The sequence below is a fragment of the Canis lupus genome, chromosome 7 (assembly GCF_011100685.1).
Source record: "Canis lupus familiaris isolate Mischka breed German Shepherd chromosome 7, alternate assembly UU_Cfam_GSD_1.0, whole genome shotgun sequence".
NCBI lineage: Eukaryota > Metazoa > Chordata > Mammalia > Carnivora > Canidae > Canis > Canis lupus.
In genome coordinates, this window is record NC_049228.1 from 32,485,722 (window position 1) to 32,506,977 (window position 21,256).

Below are 21,256 nucleotides of genomic sequence, written 5' to 3' on the forward strand. Positions count from 1 at the left end.
AAAATCTTTTAAAAGTTGAACTTTCTGAGAAAAATCAGTTTTCATAATAACTTTTTATACCAGTCTTGCCCAACTAAGTACAATGCCGTATCTTTGCCTTCCTATACTTTGTCACGTTAATATTTTTAGTTTGGTTAAAATAAGAGAAAAGAGTATGAAAAGTGGCCATTTTAAGGTCCATTAAGCTACCAAAAGGAATTCTGTGCTTTGAATATTACCTCTCTCCTGGTTTCATATTCTTTGGTTACAAAGGTTGAGATAAAAGAGTGTTTATTTTTGAAGCTGTCAGCTTCACTGTCATAGCAAAACTCTCACTTTTGTCAATGTTATCTCTGTGGAACTCAGTGAGGAAGAAAATAGAAGCCTTAAAAGCATCTCTGTAGATTTCGTCTTCCAGAAAGAGAGTTTCTATGATTTGGTTCAATGAGAAATCCTTTTACCTGCCTAGAAATGCAGGACCCACTGCTAGCAACTGCTGCTTCTCTTGCCTGGGCATTTACTGAAATGTGATATGAAATACACACATGCATGCACACACACACACACACACACACTCATGATAAAATGAATGTAGTACTGTAGCTTTCTGCCCATTTAGTAAATTCTGCTGTATCTGTTTCAATCCAGTTAGTACACTCTCTTTTGCTTTTGAAAAGTTTTCACAGTTTTAAAGAATCATACTTTACAAAGCCTATTGTGGAATTTAGATCTAACATTTATTCAGATCATAATCCCTGTGTGTTTCTATACCTGTGGCAAGCCTAATACACACAAATACATAGAAGTTGTATTACGGAGCTCAACAACCATTCACTCATTGACATCCATTCACTCATTCCACAAACAGCTATGGATCACCGACTCTAGATCAGACTTACCAATGGGCACTGTGGATATGAAAATGAATAGAATACAGTTACTGTCCTCAAAAGATGTCAGAGTCAATATTGAAAACAATGTAAAATTTGAGTAACGTTTGTCATTTATCTAATAGTGTTGTACCACTATCAATCTTCTGTTTTTGGTAATTTTGCTAGGATTCTATAAGATGTTTACATTACAAGAAGCTATGTAAAGGGCATCTGGAAACTCTCTGAACTATTTTTGCATCTTTTCTGTAAGTTTAAAATTATGTTTAAAAAAGTTAAAATCACAGTCTAAACTTTATATTGGTGAATTACCAAATTCCCAACAACACAGCTTTACAAGGATTTTCAACTAAGAATTCTTATTTGCCTGGATAAGTGTTTCCAGATGTATTAACATAAGAAACTGCTCACAGGAAACTGGAGATGTGGGAAGAATGGGTTTCTGAGTCAGATAGGTCTGCATGAGACTTGGCTTTTCTTGTGACCATTCATGTTCACTTTTGAGCAAGGTGAGCAACCTCTCTAAGTCCACTTTCTCACCTTTATGTGGTGTTAATAATATTTATAGTAACACCTTCACAATGTTCATACGGTGGAGTTGGGCCTGGGTGGGGGATAATGTATTTTAAGATTAAATGATAAAACATAAAAAATAAAATAAAAAAATGATACAACATATATAAAACACTGTACATAGACAATAAGCCTTGGACTACAAATGTCCACATACACCCCCAATGCTTAGGGATGTTTATTCCCCACTCCTCAGGGTTATTATTTTTTTTTTTTGGTTTGTTGTTTTTGTTTTTGTTTTGTTTTATTTTGTTTTTTTATGTGGAGGAAGCACCACTGTCTCACTCTCTGCCTCTTTCTGCCCCTCACACCTGCCACTCCAGGGAAACTGGGCTGACTTACCAGGTGAAAGAGCTGGGATGAGAAATTTGTTGTGGGCCCATCCCCCTTTCATGGGGAAGGCTACATCCAACTCTGCTGGTGTGAGAAACCTGTCCTAGTGAGTGAGTACAACTGGTCAGGATTGAGTTTCAGGTTTAAAGTTTATGTGTGTGCAAATATTCTTCAATAATACATCAGCAAATACAGGAGATATTATGATGCCTTTCTGCCTTAGGCTTTGGTTGTGATTCTCAACAAGTTCGGAATTCAGAAAATGAAGGGATTTTTTTTTTCTATTGGCCCTCCAAAGATCCCACTAATAGCTAAATCTTTTCATGTAATAAACACATCTTCTCTAAGTATAGAAATATGAAAATAGTTAAACTTTTCTGATGTTGTGTTTTGTTACTGTTTGCCTTTCATTCATTCACCTGTCACAGTGTCCAGGAATGAAGAAAAAGCTGCTTCACCTTGTCAACTGGCAGCTTGTAAATACTTGGATTATGAGTTTAACAGTGTAAACCAAGTCATATTAGACAGAGAGGGAATACTCTCTGACCCCGTTACTAACTGCACACCCCAGGATGTGGCAACAATCTCCTCTGGTTGGAACTCAATTAAGGTTGGTTGCTATGAGAAGAGAGGTATTTTCTCTGCAAAGTCATACTGCCTCTCAGTTTATTAGATTCCCAAAGGAATGAGGTTAGGAATCTGGGAACTGAAAGTGAGCTCTGTGGTTGTATTTTAAAAGTTTCAATCGTTCTGAGCCATAATTTCCACAATAGAAAAAAAACTCCATGTGAAAGAGGATTTGTGTTCTAAACTGAAAATGTGGTCATTAAAATGTATTCAGGTATTTTTATCTTTATGCAGATATGATTTATTCATGAATCTTACCATGGTCTAGAATGGGCAACAAACAAAACAACAACAACAACAACAACAACAAAAGCAAAGACCAAGACAAAAACAATCTAGTTTCTAAAAGCTGAAATGGTCCCAAAGTTTAAATATAAAAACACATCCTTGGGGTCCCTGAGAGGCACAGTTGGTTAAGTGTTCAACTCTCGGTTTTGGCTCAGGGTGTGATCTCATGGTTGTGAGACTGAGCCCTGCGTTGGACTACGCACTCAGCTCAGAGCTTGCTTAGGACTCTTTCTTCCTCTGAAGAAAGAGTATATTTATTTATAAATAAATAAATCCTTAAAAAATGTAAATTAATAAATTTTTTAAATCCATCTTATTTAATAAAGCCTCCTTTAAATTCACTTGGAGTCTATTTATTTTTATCTTAAGCATGGTTTTAACACGTGGTTATCTGCTTTCCCACTATTTGCAATAGCAAATCAAGTGAGAGAGAATTAAAAGCAGACAAACTAATAGAGCAAGCTGGGCAGCAAGAGGGATGAGACACTGTACAAAGTAACACCAATAAATACTAAAACTCTTTGGGACAATTTATTTTTTAAAAGATTTTATTTATTTATTCATGAGACACAGAGAGAGAGAGAGAGAGAGAGGCAGAGACATAGGCAGGAGAAAAGCAGCTCCATAATGGGAACCTGATGTGGGACTCGACTCGATCCTGGTACTCCAGGATCATGCCCTGGGCCAAAGGAAGATGCTCAACTCCTGAGTCACCCAGGTGTCCCTCTTTGGGACAATTTAAATTTAAGGCCAAAGGACTCAGATATCTCAAACATTCCCAAAGAAGATATTTACACATAAACACATCTATTGATTGATCAAGCTATCATCTGTCATCTTCATGAAGGTGCCATTGAGTTGTAAAGGGCTAGACTGTTTTCAATCTCATAAGCCTATTTCTAGGGTGAGGAAGATTTCAGCACAGGATGACAGAATGCTGAGCTATGGACAGGACAACTGGGCATGCCTGGTCACTGAGGCTCGCTCTGAGTCTTCTTCACCCTTCAAATAAGAAGTTGGAGGGATCTGATCAGTAAGATTTCTTCTAGCTATAAAATTACTGAAATCTGGAAATAATCAGAACTGGGCAAATCTCCTCACTTAAGTCAAAGAGCCAGTTCCCTATCAGAGACAAATAGATGAGCCCATTAAATTGATCAGGATCTTTTACAAATTGCTTCCCCAGCACATTTTAATAAACATCAATGCAAATAACAACATGATTAAGAACACCACTGAGGCCACACAAATCTAAGTTTGAATTCTGGTTGTGTTACTTGCAAATTATATGAACAGGTAAGTTACTTTAAAATTCTGAGACTCAGTTTTCTCATCTGTAACATGGAGATAATAGCATTATACATCTTATCTGGGGTGAGGATTGATGAAACAATGCTAAATAAAGGTTTATCCATAATATTATCATTATAATCATCATCATCATCTTCACCTTCATCAATATGTTTCTTCCCTCATCACTGTACTAGGAAGCCACATGCCCTTTTTCTTTTATTGACAAGTCAGCTAGCAAAGACAGTTGTAGCTAAATGCCAAATATTTATTAGAAGCAACCTATTGTGAATCACGAAGTAGAAAAAGATACCTATGGACAAGTTCTGTTTTAGATTTCTTATAGAAGACTGGGTTTGTTGGGGCTCCTGAGCAGCTCAATTGGTTAAGTTCTGCCTTCAGCTCAGGTCATGATCCCAGGGTTCTGGGATAGAGCCCCAAGTCAGTAAGGCTCCCTGCTCAGCAGGGAGCATGCTTCTCCCTCTCCCTCTCCCTCTGTCATTTATCCTACCTGTTCTCTTTCTCTCTCAAATAAATAAATAAAATCTTAAAAAAAAAAAAAAGAAGACTGGGTTTGTGCTATCCCTCAAAAGATAGGGGACTGTCAAGAAGAATATTTTTGCATGTAAGCAAAGACTATGTAAACTATGGGAAAATAGTATTTAGAAGAAAGGGAGAAATGAGATTGCATTCATTTTGACAAAGTGAAAATGTCTCTGCTGTCATATTTTCTTGATGAATTTGACTCTTGAAGTCAAAAAATTGAATTGAGATTGCATACTCTTTGCAAAAGTAATCTTTCCTGTATACAAACTAATCCTCTATGTGTGTAAAGAGTAAAATAATTGTCTCTTGCAAAGTACTTTTGTGAATATCTATGGCTCAACTTGTTCAAAACTTTTTTATACCTCTATTACAAAACCCTCACATTTTCATTATTATAACTGTCTGTTCTCCCTCAGATGTGAACTTCTTAAAAAAAGAAATCTCATCTTACTCATTTTTGCATTACTAATACATAGGAGGGGAGAGAAGCATTAAATCTTTGTTTATAGCACATGTTTGATTTTTCTGAGACCCAAAGCAAAAGTGCAAGTTAAATTGTTTCAAGACTTCATCTTGGGATATTGAACATGTTATTTATTTGTTTAAATAAATAGGAAAAATATTGGAAAAAATAGGCTGAGTCAGAAATACTAGAACAGAAAAGCTTAATATTAATAAGCTAAAATATTATTATTTTTGTTTCATTTCTTGCAGGGATTCTTTAGCTTGTTTATTAGAGGAATTTCTCCCTTCAAAACATGAGGGTAAATCAGAGGCTGTTTATGAGGCTGTCTTCCTACTTGTAGATGTGACACTCAAGTTCACTGTCAGGCATAAGCTCTTGAGATGAAAGGCACTGCTTTCAACACACTGCTCTTTTTCCAAGATCTCATAATTAGCCTTTCCTCTGGAATAGTTGAGATGTCACTTCAATGCTTGTGATGTATTTCAAATATTGCTCAGGTTAAACAGTGCCCACCCTCACGCTTGGTAGAATGAAAGAGAAAGCAGATTACGCAGGTACATCTTTGAGGAGTATTACTATTTAGTCAAAAGGGGCCCGCCAGACAGGAGACTCCCACATCCCTATGAAAAGAAAAATTACTGCCTTAAAACCTTTCTAGTTTTGTAATGTTCTAAACAATGAAAGGAGTTTAATTAAATTTACTTGTAGCTATATTTGCATCACTTTATGATAATATCAGTACAATTGATTTCAATCAGCCAATAGCTTTACAGAGACACCCTGACTGTAGGTGAAATATTTGTATGAAAAAAAGTTAAAACATTTCATACTCTGTAGTTCTGAAAGAGAAATGAATCAATCAAAATCTCAAAGGAAGTTTTCCAATTACTTATTGTAATTCACCATTAAGCACAGGCATTTGGAAACATAAATGAGAGCTTGAATGGGCATATTGAATGGATTTTTTGCTGTGTGCACATACTTTCAAATTATTGTGTGCCACCATCATTTTAAGTGCTAGCTATGAGAAGAAACGATGAGTCAAGTGGTTCTCAGATATCTTAGACAACTAGGTGGTGGCAGGTATTACATAATTTAAACTTCCCTATAATTCTTCCTCCTCCAAGAAGCTTTGCTAAAGAAGAATATGATTTTCACTTATGAATTCAGTGGTGACAGCGAGAAAGCAGAGTCAGCCTCTAATGAAGGTTAAATAAGAATAATGAGATTAAAATTTGCAACCCAAACTGTTTTCTGCTACAATAATTCAATTAAAGCTGCTTCTAATTGGTATGATTTTCCCTCATGTTACTGTTGACGGTAGTCAGTATCTCAACTCAGGATTAATTACTTTTTCCTATGAAAAAGCTACCATCTTCATGAATAATTATGACTAAAAAATGCACACATAAAATCTAGTTACATGTAAATCTGTCCTAGTTCATCTTGAATGAAGATTTATTTTTTTCAAAAGCAGTAATTAATTTAAAAAGGTAGAGATTTTATACTTGTGATTTTACAGAAATAGACTTTTTATTTCTTTTTTCGGGGGATGGAGGGAAAAGGGAGAAAGAGAGAGAGAATCTCAAGCAGGCTTCATGCTCAACATAGAGTCTCACACCAGGCTTGATCTCACAACCCTAAAATCATGACCTTAGCCGAAATCAGGAGTCGGACACTTAACAGACTAAGTCACCCAGGAGCCCCAGGAAGTATTTTTTTCTGATTTATGGATGCCATTTTCATTTATTTTTAAGTAAAGCAATTCTCTCATCTATATAAAGGAATATAATCTCTCAATAAATAAATAGATAAATTAAAACCTATGCTCATTAGATTTGTTAGGATTACTTGGCTTACAAGTGATAGAATTCTGACTTAAAATGTCACAAACAGGGATCCCTGGGTGGCGCAGCGGTTTAGCGCCTGCCTTTGGCCCAGGGCGCGATCCTGGAGACCCGGGATCGAATCCCACGTCGGGCTCCCGGTGCATGGAGCCTGCTTCTCCCTCTGCATATGTCTCTGCCTCTCTCTCTCTCTATGTGACTATCATAAATAAATAAAAATTAAAAAAATAAAAAATAAAAAATAAATAAAATGTCACAAACAAGGAAATGTGTTGTAAGCATTGTGGGATGTTTTGTGTAACTGAAAAATCAGAATGTGAACGGGTTTCAGGCACAACTGACTTGTAGAACATTCTCTCTGCATTCCATCTTGGCCCCTCTCATGTCTGTCTCACATTTCTCCACTGACTAGAAGCTTCTCCTAGTTCTCCAATGCACAGAGCAGGAAACCTGATGCCCCAACCTTCTGAGTTTTATAGTTTACACCCCAGATATCCAAGAAGAAATGCTTCTCCCTCTCATTCCCATATCTGAATTTTGGGCCAAAATTCTGCTCTATAATGTTGGGGGACTGAGGTTGGGAGGGGTGCTGGCAGACAAAACAATGGTGTTCACGATAGCTTTATTCAATAAGAAAAACCTATTGAAAGGCAGAGGGATAGAGTTATATAGTAGGAAAAAAATGTAAGAGTAGTTTAGGAGGGAGAGAGAGAGCGAAAGAGAGATACCCTCTCGTAATAATAGAGAGCCAAAGAAAAGTGATGCAGAGAAGAATCATGGGGCAGACAAGCAAATCAACAGAAGTAGTTTTCACAGCTGTAAGAGGTAAAGAAGCTCTTGGCTAATTTATATATAATATTTGACCATGGCAGTATTTGCTCATGAGGTAAAAAACGCAGAGTCTCCTGAAATACCGGAAAAGGCTTCATTGAGAAAGATAAGACTGAGCTGAGCCTAGAGGGTAACCAAGATAAAGTGATGGAAAGAGAAGAAGGATGCAGGACATTCGAATCTGAAATCAATTGCTTCATCCTGGCTTCAAGATGAGGATGAGCTGGACTCTTGCTGACAGTGGTGACCTTTACAGGAATCCTTCTCCTTCTCCACCTACTCTCTAAAGGTTGCAGTAATTCCCAAATATATTTCCACTGCTGTCATCACTTAGTTCATGGATAGCCTGCTTGATATTTTCTCTGTAATGGATTCCTGTTTGCACCTACCCTAGTCCACTCAACTGACAAATTAACTCAGGAATGAGTTGAGGATGTCACCCTTTATTAAAAATTTTGATTGACCTGACAACCCCATGAACCCAACTTTCTCCACAGTAAGGTCCGAGACAATCACTCCAGCCTTGTAACTCTACTCTCCTCACCACACCTCATGCTCCACACATGCCTGGCCATGGTTCACTGCCTCATCTTCACCCATACTATTCCTTCTGCCATCCATGTTCTTCTTTTTCCTAGCTTGTCTTGGGAAATCTGGTTAAACTTCTAGGATAATTTCAATGTTAACTTTCTTACTGAAATCTTTCCTAATACTTTCATCTGTCTCTGTCATCTCAACTGAATATAATCATAGCTCCTTTGGAACTCATAGATAACTTTATTATAATTATTTTTCAATATTTACTCCCACCTTACTTTATATGACTTATATATGTTAATTCTGTACCTATTTATCATTCCTTTTAGAGTATAAATATTTTGATGATGAGCCCTCCTTGGCTATTTTGCCATTTGGGGTATAGACCATAAACAATTGGTGCCAGAGGTCCTCTATTTTTTGCTGTATATATTTCTGTGCTATTTGTATGCCATTTGTTTTTTAACCATGAGCGTGTATTACCTTTACAATTTTTTCTCATTAGAGTTTTGGATTGAGAATGCTCACTTTTAATGGGATTAAAATCTTATCCTGCAAGCCCTTTATTCAAACTCTATTGTCACTCATTTAAGGGTCAAATGTCCCCAGCTTCCTGCTATAATATACTATATATAATCATTCTGTGCAATGGCTCATAGTCTTCAGCAACTAAACTGGTCTACCTAGAAATTACCTTCCCCCACCCCCCTGTCTTTTAAATTCAGAGCTAATGGACTAAACTGTTTAGATTCTTTTTAAATTAGTCACACATCCTTATCACACTGGTAGACAGAATCAATAGTTTCATCATTAGCCCTTACTCAGGGCACAGGAGAAATCCTGATAAGTGGAAAGTCTTTCATGATAACCTTCTCATTGATGCAGATCCTTGATTCCAGATGAGCTCTTTCCCTATTTTAGCTTCTGGAATTAACTTGAAATACCTCAACCTCTAGGGTTTAGCAAAGATAGGATACTCATTCTCTTAAAATAACTTGTTGGTAAATACTTAGGAAACAAATTATCTAAAGACAGCCATTGTTTTGTGTGAGAGAAAAAGGCAGTTCCTCTGATATTTAGCAGGAAGGGCCAACAAGAGATGCCAAAGGGTTCTCCACCTAGCTTGCCATTTTAACATAGTCTCACTAAGGGAAGGGGACTCATAATACTGTCACAGAGTACAACAGCTCAACAATGGCTTTGGAATGTAAGAATTACTCTAGTGTTTCAGTTCTTTGATTAAATCTTGGCTTCTCTTTATAGCCATGAATGCCATCATTATTCATAAATTCATTCAAATCTTTTTGAAGCCATTTAAGTTTCGTGGCTTCTTGGGTAATAAATTCTGTAACTAAATTACCTACTACCTGAAGTCATAGTTCCTATTATTCAATATTTGCTTCACTCTAGTTTAAAAGACATGCCCTTGGGGCGCCCTGGATGCCTCAGTGGGTTGAGTGCCCAACTCTTGGTCTCAAGCTCAGGTCTTACTCTCAGGGTCATGAGTTCAAGCCCCATGTTGGGTTCCAAGTCCACTATGAAGCCTACTTAAAAAAAAATAAGTAAACAAAACAAAATTTAAAAATAAAATAAAATACATGCTCTCATCATAAAGTTCCAGAATTTAGTGACTAAGACTTTATCATATTTATAGTACATAAATGTATAAATTCTGACCCTGTCTCATCTCTTTTATGAGATAAGGAGATCTGCCCTCTTGCATAGCTCTGCATAGAGCACCTCCTTCAGCAGTGCCAACCCTGTCTGATAATTATAAAGTTTGGTTGACTGCTGGCCACTAGGTACCACAGATCCATTCCTAGGAGCCTATGAAATAAACTCTCCCTTTCTCCAATACCTTCACACTTGAGAGAACAGAAATACATGCTTTCTCCTTCACTGAAAACCAGAGATTAAGAACACTCTTGTACAGCATCTCAGCCAACCACACAAAGTGATTGGGATTAGAGATTTAACCAGTGGCAGAAAGAAAGCTCTCTTCGTGGTGTTTTGTGATTCAGAAAATGCCACATTTGCTAAAGGCCTGGAATGCACCTGTGATTCTATAAACACCTCACAAAGTTGCAAATTTCATGCCTAGAACGTGTTAAAACAAATGATGCTTCCATCATTGACTTTGCCCTTCATCTTTTCTCTCTCTGCTAATGATTGTTCACCTCTCAGATTTATCCCTCAGGAGAAATCCACCCAGCACTGTTTTCTAGGTACCTATGTTTTCAGGGATCACTAATGTTAAAGTTTCCAAGCATAGTTTAAGAACATTCATACCTTTTGCTCAAAGAGGTATCACCTCTGATATATTTTTGAGTTCTTAGATAAAAAATTTATGTTAAAATTATCAGAGTCATTGAAATCTTCACTTGATACAGAAAAAGCTGAATGGCTTCAAAAAGATTTGACGACTATAAATTCATAAGTATTCATAAGAGTAACAGAGACAGGAATGGTTATGAAAGAAAGATGGAATTTAAATCATGAGACATTGATTCATTTTAGCTGTTATGTTAAAACAAATTATTTAATTTATAATTCAGTTTCAACATGAAGTTATCTATAAACTTTAAAGTGCACTGAAGTCCAGTCTTCCACAAATTCAATAAACATCCAATATCTGTGAGCAAAAATGTCATTAATATGACACTGAATTTGAAATAACAAGAAAGACAATAAAAACTGACTTTATTTTACCTTCCTTTTTCCTCCTCTTAGCCTCATTAAGGAGTTCTCATATTATGAAGCCTACATAACAATATTTTTGGCTAGGGGATAAAGTGGATAACAGTGTAGAAATCAACCTAGTAAAAGTAAACATAGGAATATGGATGCTGTGTTTCATCATTCTATGAAAAATATTACCACACATTCATTATTCATACCATAAGAATCTATAGAGGTTCTCAGAGAAAGATCTGAAAGTTCTTTCAAGGTCTCTCATCACTACACAATTTTAATAATGATGCTTGGCATTATGTGGAATAATATTGGGAACACTGGGATAGAACATAGGAGGCAAGAAGTCTGTACAATTAATTTGAACAAGTAAAGCTCCATAGTTAGCCCAGGCTCTAGAGACAATAGAGGGTGTATGTAGTAGTCCAGTCCAAATGTGAAACAATAAAATGAGGCTAAGTTAGAGATTCAGCTGGGAGACATATTACTTCAATTTTCATGTGGAAGCCTCCTGTTTGAAATCTTTGTGTCTTTATTCATTAAATGGAAATAATTCTACTTATCTCTCATGTTCAATGAGGATAAAATAGATTATATGTATATGATATATAGTTACAAAAACTATCAAGTATAATTATGAATATCATCCTTAAGTCACTGAGCACATACATGTCCCTGAGTCTTCTTAAGTGAAGTTGAATTCTGATTTCAAAAAATCAAACATTGAGTGGTAAAGTAAAAAGTAGGAGCTTGATCTTTGATTAATTTTATACTTTTTTTTGTCCTTTATATCCCCTTAGTCAGGTTAGAGTTATGAATGTGAGGGGAAGGGGTCTCAGAGTCCATTCACCATCAGGGAGAGCTCAGATACAGAAAATAATCAAGAGGTTCAAGACCAGAAGGACCCTCTGAGTGAGGGAACATAAGAGACACTGATCATGGTGGGAAAACATGGTGAACTTTCTGAGTTAGAGAAACAAGGGACCTGTGTTCACCCTGGAATGCACTGTTTTTCCAACCTGGAACCACTGGGCAGCTCTTTGCCCATATGTCTTCTTGAAAACCTCGAGTATAAACATTCTTGCCAGGGACAAGGAGACAGAGGTTTGAGGTCCCTTCTAAGGATGAGGAAAAGATGCTCATCCAGTGGTTTCATTGAGGTGCAGGTTCACCTGGGTTAGATGCTTCTTTTGTAAAAATTCAAAGGACAATATAAGATGAAGTCATGCCCTTCCCAGCCTCCTTTCTCAACAGGAGTTTTGTAAGAGAATTAAGCCTTCAGAATATGTGATTATTTTCTCAATTCTCTCAAGGTTAGTAGAGGACTAGTAGCATTCCCAATGCATAGCAGAGAGTTAATTTATCACATACAATGGGCTCCCTCAGTTAGTGCATGGTGTGCTATTTTTGGAGCTACAAGCAATAGCTGTGCTCTGCTTCCACTGAGAAGAAACATGAGGGCTTTGGATTAAGTGTAAACAAAAGGGCTAAAAAATATTTATAATGATGTGATACCATGATATATTACTTAAGTAAATTACTTTATGGTATGTTCTTTTGTAAAATGGAAGCCCAGAGATGTCTCTGGGACAATTTTAGTGTAGATTTGCCAGGAGTGATAGAAAGGATGAGCTTTAGTCACCTCCACCACATATAGGTTCCCCTCTGTTATCAGAAAGTAGCATTCCTACAAAACCTCTTGTAAGATGAAATGGCTTTAAGTGAAGAAACTATTACCACTAATTTATCAGGAAAGTTTTTTGAACATTTCCAGACCCCCAAAGTAACCTCTCTTAGGCTTTTATGAAAACTTAGCCCACATTTTGCCAACAGATATACAAAATAAATGAACATAAAGCATAGATGGTCACAGATACAATTCAAACCTCTGGTGGTGTGATGGTGCAGTTTCCGAGAATGGCACGAGGTGGTGCCACTCTTGCTGCCTGGGGTGACTGCTGCCTCTGTAAGGGCTTGCTGCAGAAAGGGTGCTGAATACTTCACTTTTTGCCTTTTTTTGGCAAAAGCAAAAATCATCTTCGGATTTATTTTGGTTAGTAAAAACAGGTACTAATGTAGGTCTTTCATAAGAGCAAAGTGGCATAAAAAGAACTTTCTAAAAGCAGGGATACCTGTATAGGATTAGAGTTAGCAGAGGTTCATCCAGTCTGCTTAGTCTAAGAATTAATATCCTGACTGTGACTCTCATTCAAAAACATTTTTTAAAAAGGATCATAACCTGAATTTAAGGCAAAAGCACTTTAGAAGGACAAAAGCATAATCATGCCAATGATGGTTCATCTACTTCAGATGCACACACTAAAAATAAATACCTGAATGGTGATTTGGCTATTTGCCTTATGTTTTTCATGCTTTTCAAGGCTTTAAATGTGTTTTTGCTGCTGTGGAGCTTGACCCTTTCCTCTGTGTAATATTCCTTCGTTTACTTATTTCATAGATTGATTTTTAAATTTCAATTTCTTAGAATTCTTTTGAGATCTATGAGTAACTTGTAGAAAGACAAAAGGAAAAGAATTTCCCCTTTAACTGTACCTTTACTAGTGCTGCCATTTCAAGGCACTATAAAGTTGAAATGGACTTTGTTTTTCAGAACTGGCATATTGATCTTCCCAACCCACTGAACAGTCAGCTCTTAAGAAGAGAAAACTTAAGTGTGACTTTTCTGGTTCATCCTTTACATGTGCAAGGCTGGCATAGGGAGTTGGCAAAGTTGCCTCCTGGCTGATCCATCTATGAAAGAAAGCTCCATATACAGGGCTTAGTGCAACTGCTCTCTCATTCTTCTATACTCTCAAAAGAGAAATTAGGATGCATGGTGGATTAGTTTATATAAAATCCTTAAGCAAAGTAGGTCTAAGCCTAGACATGCAAATGGATAACTTCTAGTCCAGTAACTTTCTTTTATATCCCCCATGATTCTATTTTCTCCATACCAAGGAAATCAGAACTCCTGGATGCCTTCTTCCTGACAACTGTTCTCAACAATTTCATGAATAAATGAAAAAAAAAAAAAAAGAAGCTTGTCTTACTTATTGCTAGATAACCTGTGTATAGACAACTTGGACTTCAGAAAGTCACAGCAGACTCAGCAACTATGGTTGGCTTGTAGTTTTTTCATGACACTAGTCAGAAATCCTAATCTGAAATCCTAAATGTATTTGGCTACTGTCAGAAGCACATGCACTGTTCCAAAAACAGTTCAAGTAATGTCATAATTAATTATTATATTATTTATATTTGTGTGTCTAACATAATTATGGAATGTAATCATTTCCTTTAAAGATTTATTTCTTTATTTGAGAGAAAGAGAGTATAAGTGGGAGAGGCAGAGGGAGAAGGAGAGAGAACCTCCAGCAGACTCCCTGCTGAGCAGGGACTCTGAGCTCCCAACCTAGCCCAAATCAAGAGTTGGAAGCTTAATGGACTGAGCCACCCAGGTGCCCTGGAATGTAATCATTTTTAATACTGGTTTGAAGGAATAGTCCTTAGATCAACCACATTTCCCTTCCAGACTCCATAAGGTGTGTGAGGTTTACAACTGTTAAGGTCTCAGGGGTTTAACTGACCTGCAATATATGCAAAAAGGAGCCACATTATGACAGCGTCTCACAGGCAAAAACTGTCTATTCTCTATAACCTGTAATGTGCTTCCTTGCATGTTACGCACATGTATAACACCATATACTGCTAAAAACTAAGTCACATTCCTGGGAAATGGAATAGGATTGATTGAAATGTGTATATAAAATTTATGATGAAGTTTTTTTTTCATTCATATTGACTAACTTATTCAGTTCCTAAATGCATTCCATTTCTTCTAGTGAATATGGCTAAAGTGCAGATAGAAAATACTGATGAAACAGATATAAATGCTAAAAACATCAATTCACCTAAAAGGCTGGGAACGATCTCAATGTCCTTTATGTGTTTAAACCTTGCCAGGATGCATTCTTTCATTACACAGCACTTTTCTCCTCTAAGCCAATGTTCCTTATTACAAAGCACAGTATCACATGCTGTGTAATGCATATGTTGCCAAGGTAACAACAGAGCTCTATGTCAAGCAGGGAAAATAGAAATTAACCTTGGACAATTACCTAGCATTACAAAGAAGGAAGGTAAAATATGGCTTAGTGTAATTATGCAACACATGGTTGTATGAATGGAAAAAAGAGTTCAGGTGAAGGTAATCAAAGTGGAGGTGCCATTAAGGGGACAGCTGTGATAAACTGGGAATTGCAGCTACAGAGGAGAACAAGATCTTCCTCCACATTGTATGTATATGGGAATTTGTATGCATCTTTTTGGTGGGTGGATGGTTGTTAATGAGATGTTCGTGTTTTTAAAGCACAGGAATGAAATAATACAAAAAATATATATTGGTCTCTGCGCTGGGTTCCTGACATAGAGCTCCTACATCCCTTGGAATTTCCCCAGTGAAAGAGTATCTTTTGTTCTAATAAGATGACTCTTAATAGGTTCCTGGGCAGAGGTTGGTTGCCAGAAAGACCAAGCCATGATTAGAAGCTTGGAATTTTCAGTTCCACCCCCTTACTCTTCAGAGGAGAGGGGCTGGAAATGGAGTTAATGATCCACCATACCTAGGTGATGAAGCCCCCACAAAAACCCCAGCAGTATGGGGTTCAGGGAACTTCTAGGTTGGTGAACAGATCTACATGCTGGGAATATAGCACATCTCAACTCCAAGGGGACAGGGGCTTCTGTTCTTAGGACAGAATTTACCTGAGTTCTGTAAACTGTTCTAGTAAATAACTGAATACAAGGGGGAAAGGTCAAAGTTCAGAAGTTGTGAGTAACCTTGGGACCCCCTACTTGTGATTAACATCTAAGGTAGTGGCAATCTCCAGGGACTGACTCCTTAACCTGTGGGGTCTGCACTAACTCCAGTTAGTGTCACAGTTGAATTGAATTGCAGAACACTCAGCTGATGTCTTAAAGAATTATTTGATGTGGAAAAAAAAACATACATCTGGTGTAGTAGTGTTGTGAGTTAGTAGTGTTGTGAGTAGTATGAGGGTAAAGAAGAACCACTCTGGAGTAGATGGGTTTCCATACAATACACAAATCTACATTTCAGTGATGGCTTAAAAATGTGCCCCGTGGGGGATCCCTGGGTGGCGCAGTGGTTTGGCGCCTGCCTTTGGCCCAGGGCGCGATCCTGGAGACCCGGGATCGAATCCCACGTCAGGCTCCCGGTGCATGGAGCCTGCTTCTCCCTCTGCCTGTGTCTCTGCCTCTCTCTCTCTCTCTCTGTGACTATCATAAATAAATAAAAATTTAAAAATAATAAAAATAATAAAAAAAAAAAAAAAAAATGTGCCCCGTGACACACTCACACACTCACATACATGCTGTTATGTGCATACACCACTGTCCAATAGCCTGCTGCAGTTTCAGGGAAGTCTGATTTCTGACAACCCCTCTTCACCCCCACATCAATACACACACTTTTTCACATCTGATCCCTTTTCTCTTACTACTGTGCCATCATAAATGTCACTAACCCACCCACACGCAGCTATACATTCCTGATTACTCTCCCATTTCTAGCCACCGCTTCCTCCAGTCATTTCCTTCTGGATAATCCTGCCAGATCAGTTTTTCTGAAGCACAGGTCAAATCACACCAGTGGGCTCACTGTATGTACCCTTACCACTAACCACACACTTAAAAACCTTCAGTGGCTCCACACTGCCTACTGAATTAGGTATGATTTAAAATTTCTATCATGTTTTGGGGTGCTTGTGTGGCTCAGTTGGTCAAGTGGCTGAGTTTGGGTCAGTTAATGATCTTAGGGTTCTGGGATCAAGCCCCACATCATGTTCCATGCTCAACAGGGAGTCTGCTTGAGATTTTCTCCCTCTGCCCCTTTCCTTCTCATGCGCGCGCTCTCTCTCTCTCTCTCTCTCTCTCTCAAATAAATACAATATTTAGAATTTTTATTATGTTTCTTATCTCCAAGTGTTTGGGATTTGACATACCGTCTATATATGTGCATGTTAATTTATTGTCTTAATTAATAATTAAGAACCTTTTAAATTAATATCAATTTTATTAATTAGTCAATATTTATTCTCTTAATTAATAATTAAACAGGAGGCTATTAGACCAAAGTGGCCCTATGGCTTTGGTGGCCTATGTAAGCAAACCAAAACTTAAGCTTGTAAATACCTCAGTGTTAAGAAATTGAAACATATGGCCAACCAATCACAGTCAGCCAACTACCCTCTCCTAAATAAGGCAAATGCTAAGGACAGCCAATCACAAACAGCCAAGTAGGCTTTAAGTTATAGTTGATCTATTTCCTTTCTTTGATTCTGTACCTTGTCTGTATGTCTTTCCCAGTTTCCATCTGCAGAGTGCTGCCAGTTCTGGTTTGGCAATGGCCTGTCAGAATCGATTTTTGCTCAAATTCTTAAGATTTTTAACACACCTCAGTTTATCTTTAACAATACATATGTATGTATGTGCATGTGCACGTACACACACACACAATTTTTGTTTAGTCTTTTTGTTGTTTCATTGTTTGTGTAATCAAATGTCTATTGACAAATAGTAAGGACCTTAGTAAGAATTATAGCTAAGGGTATTCCAACAAGAAACACATATACTCAAAAACCACCTCAACATGGACTATAATACTTACGGGGTTAATCTTAAGTGTTAGGAGTCTATAGAACTTTTAACTAGGCTTGATACATGAAAGGGGAAAATAACATTTATTGTGCACTAAACACAGCATAGGTACTCCATACCCATTATTTCATTACATATCCACAACAACTGAAAATTAGGGATTATTCAATATGATTAAATATAAAGTGATAGCTCCTCAACAACTATCAGTCAGAAAAGACAGGGGGTTCTTATACATGAAGCCTTATTAAGTTCCTGATAATGTAGAAATAACATGTCCTCCACAAAGTGCTGACATGAGTTTAATCACTGCTACTTGCAGATATTTATAAAGGTTATGTAGGTTATGTAACAGAATTTTTAAAAGAGGCAAATACAACTTAACATACATTTAATAATTACTTACAATTTAAATATTAGGTATTGTAAACAAACTTGTAAAGAGCATATTTTAAACAATATACTAAGTGGTAACTCTTTCCAAAGTATAAATATTCACCAGAAGTCAGCTGAGGGGGTGAGGGGAGATAGTTATGCTCAAAATTTACCTCATATGGTATTGTCTTCATGCTACTGAGGGAGAAGAGAGACTCAGCAGGTTGGGACCTGCCCAAGGATACATAGCTGTGAATCCATCTGCACGATTATACTAAACCACAATGATGTTGAACTATTGACAGTAATTTCCCCCTTTGGCAAGTGTAAGCCCCACAGGGACTCCAAGATAGTCTGAAACACCCTCCACTGGGAATCATCAATTTCTGCAGGTCTCCACCAGTCAAGAATAGCTTGTGAACTTTACTTTTTGTAGCTGGAATAAAGAAAACAACACCTTTGACTTTTATTGTTTTAAAGGAAAAATGAAAATATTGAATATATTCTTAAAACTGTACCTGCTGCCTTAACATTTTGATACTCTCATGAATATAAAACTTTGGGATCTAGGAGGGGGAGGTTTATGACCTTTGTTGTCCAGGAGAACCAAGTGGAACTCTCAGTTCTATCATTTGCTGAACAATTCTAGGAAAGTATAGTTGACCCTTGGACAACATGAGGGCCACAGACACTGACCTACACCTCCACTAAACACAGTTGAAAATTCACATATAACTTTTGAGTCCCTCAAAACTTAACTACTAATAGCCAACTGTGACCAGAAGCCTTACCGATAACATAAACAGTTGATTAACACATATTTTGTGAGTTGTATGTATTATATCCTGTATTCCTATGATAAAGTCAGCTAGGGTGAAGGAAATGTTACTAAGAAAATCACAGAGAAGACAAAAATACATTTACAGCACTGGATGTATTTACTGAAGAAAATCTGCATGTAAGTTGACACGTACAGTACACACTCATGTTATTCAAGGTCAACTGTAGTTTCACCTCTCTGAGCCTTAACCTCCTTTCCCATAAGATGAGAATTCTAATTCCTTGATGAAACGTATGCTTGTCAATGTTTGCTTCCCTTTCCTCTTCTTGTGTAAACTCTGACATGACACTATTTCCAGAAGTGCCTACTCTGAAGTGAAAATGTCCTATTACCTGAGTGGCTATAATGACTTTATTCCGTTTTGATTATTAATTAATAATAATTATTAATACCCACAGGATTAATGAAGTTGAAAGTAGCAGAAAACTTAAAGCTCATTTTTCAGTGAATTGTTTCTAACAGGTTATTGTTTCTTTTCAGATCCCATGAACAAATCTACTAGCTCTCTCTGCAGAAGCTTGGACTCAAGGTCAACTGATAGGCTGACAGCCTATGAACAAGCAAGGCCCTACATTCCTTATCTGACATAAGGAGACCAGGACTCCATCCAGTTTATGTGGACTCTCAAAACATGCCCATTGTTCCTTCTCCTTGTCCAACAGTCACCTCTGCTTCATCTTAATGTTAAAGTCTCTGCCTCAGGGGGGAGCACAAGGTTCATTAACATAATGTTTGATGTACATATGGGCCTCTTTTTTAATTATGCCTGCACAACCTTTATAGGTGATAACAAAGCTACCCTTTCTGAATATTCATCCTAAATCCTAAACAAAAAGAACTCCCTTGTCTCTGCTCAGGGAGTCATGGCTTTGGAAATTATTCCCCATGATCTCCCCATTTGCTGCAAATAAAGATTACTTTGGGTGTAGTCTTTCCTTGTAACTCACCAAGGAATGAGCTCATGTTACTGCGGATATACTTTTATGTCACAGTCTGTATTATATTATAGTCATCTCTGTACATCTCTTATTTCTTCTGCCCCTTTTTATTGAGGATAAATACTGATTTAATTACATCTGTATATGTATCGTGAACAGCCCCTTTTGAGAGATTGAATACACAAAGAGAAAATGACCGGACCACACACGACGATGAAACTCTGCCCCCACCAACCTCTTCATCCAGCCCAGGAAACCAAAATCATAGAATCAGTGAACCCAAAATAGTCAGGACCTTGGCAATCACTATTTGGCTTCCTTAATTTTTACTCCTGCATCTATCTCAGAATCAACCATAGAGAGCTAACTATGATCCCTCAACCAATCAGCCAAGATGCTCAACTATGGCCTCCACATACCAAAACTTTCACGAGGGCATGTCTGAATATATATTCTTGTCCAAAATGAATAAAATTCTTGTCCAAAATGAAGCCTTTTATAAAACCAAAGTCCCTTTTAAGTTCTAATGTTCTATGACTAACAGCAAGATGTTCAGGTCAAATAAAATACTGATTTGGTATATAGTTAAGCAACTGATCATAAATATGTTGCTTCTATGTAAAACAATGAGCTGCTTTGAATCTGAAGATAAGTTGCAGGCTTAAAGGGTTTTACCTTAGAAGTTCTAAAAGACCAGATTAAACTCCAACCACTTCAAACCCAGCAATGCTGTACTTCTCATTTTAGAGCCATGATAAAAAGTTATATGATTTCTTCCAGGACACATTTATCCTTCTACTAAATAAATACCAATTCATTTTTTCAAAAATCCACTTGCCTACTCTTGAGGGCCCTGAATGCTAATTCTCAAATGGAGAGGCAAGAGTGAAAGCACTAGTAATGAATTCAGACCCTAGTGGAGAAAAACAATCTTTCTCCCCATTGTGTTTGTATTGTGTGGCTTAGGCTGACTTCTCTTTATTTTCTCACCAGCCCTGGCTACTTGTTTTGGATCAGTTTCCCTTGGGGAGTATGAACATTGTTCTCCCTGCTAACGGGCCGTCTCTGTCTTTGTAGTTGGTGTTAGGGATCGACAGGCAGGGAGGCAATGAAAATATTCTGTCTAGGAAATCTGTGCTCTTGGAAAGTGGAGTCATATGAAATTTAATGTTATATGACATATACTTAGACTGCTCTAAAATTAGCAATATACATGGAATTTTTAAAATAGACACACAAATAAACAGAATACATTGGGCCTCCTTGTACTCATCACTCAGCTGTAGCAATCATCAATTTATTACACCAATTTATGTCTTAAAAGGAATATAAATTCCCTTTGCAAAAGATATTATTTAAGTAAATATATACTGATTTTTCAATTAGGGTGAATTTCTCACATAGGAAGTGACTGGGTTCAGGGCACCTGTGTGGCCCAGTTGGTTAAGTGTCGGACTCTTGATCTCAGCTCAGGCCTTGATCTCAGGGTCAAGAGTTCAAGCCTCCATGCCCAGCATGAAGCCTAC

General features: G+C 37.3%; 1 protein-coding gene and 1 long non-coding RNA gene across 5 annotated transcripts in view; one reads left to right on the plus strand and one right to left on the minus strand.

The window, feature by feature from the left end:
* RGS7 (regulator of G protein signaling 7) overlaps window positions 1-21,256 on the minus strand; it is a 488,737-nt gene that overhangs the window by 253,943 nt on the left and 213,538 nt on the right. The window lies entirely within an intron of this gene.
* On the plus strand, window positions 48-19,865 carry LOC119872538. Its single transcript, XR_005362173.1, has 2 exons — window positions 48-2,385; window positions 19,273-19,865. It is a non-coding gene; the product is annotated as an uncharacterized LOC119872538 (long non-coding RNA).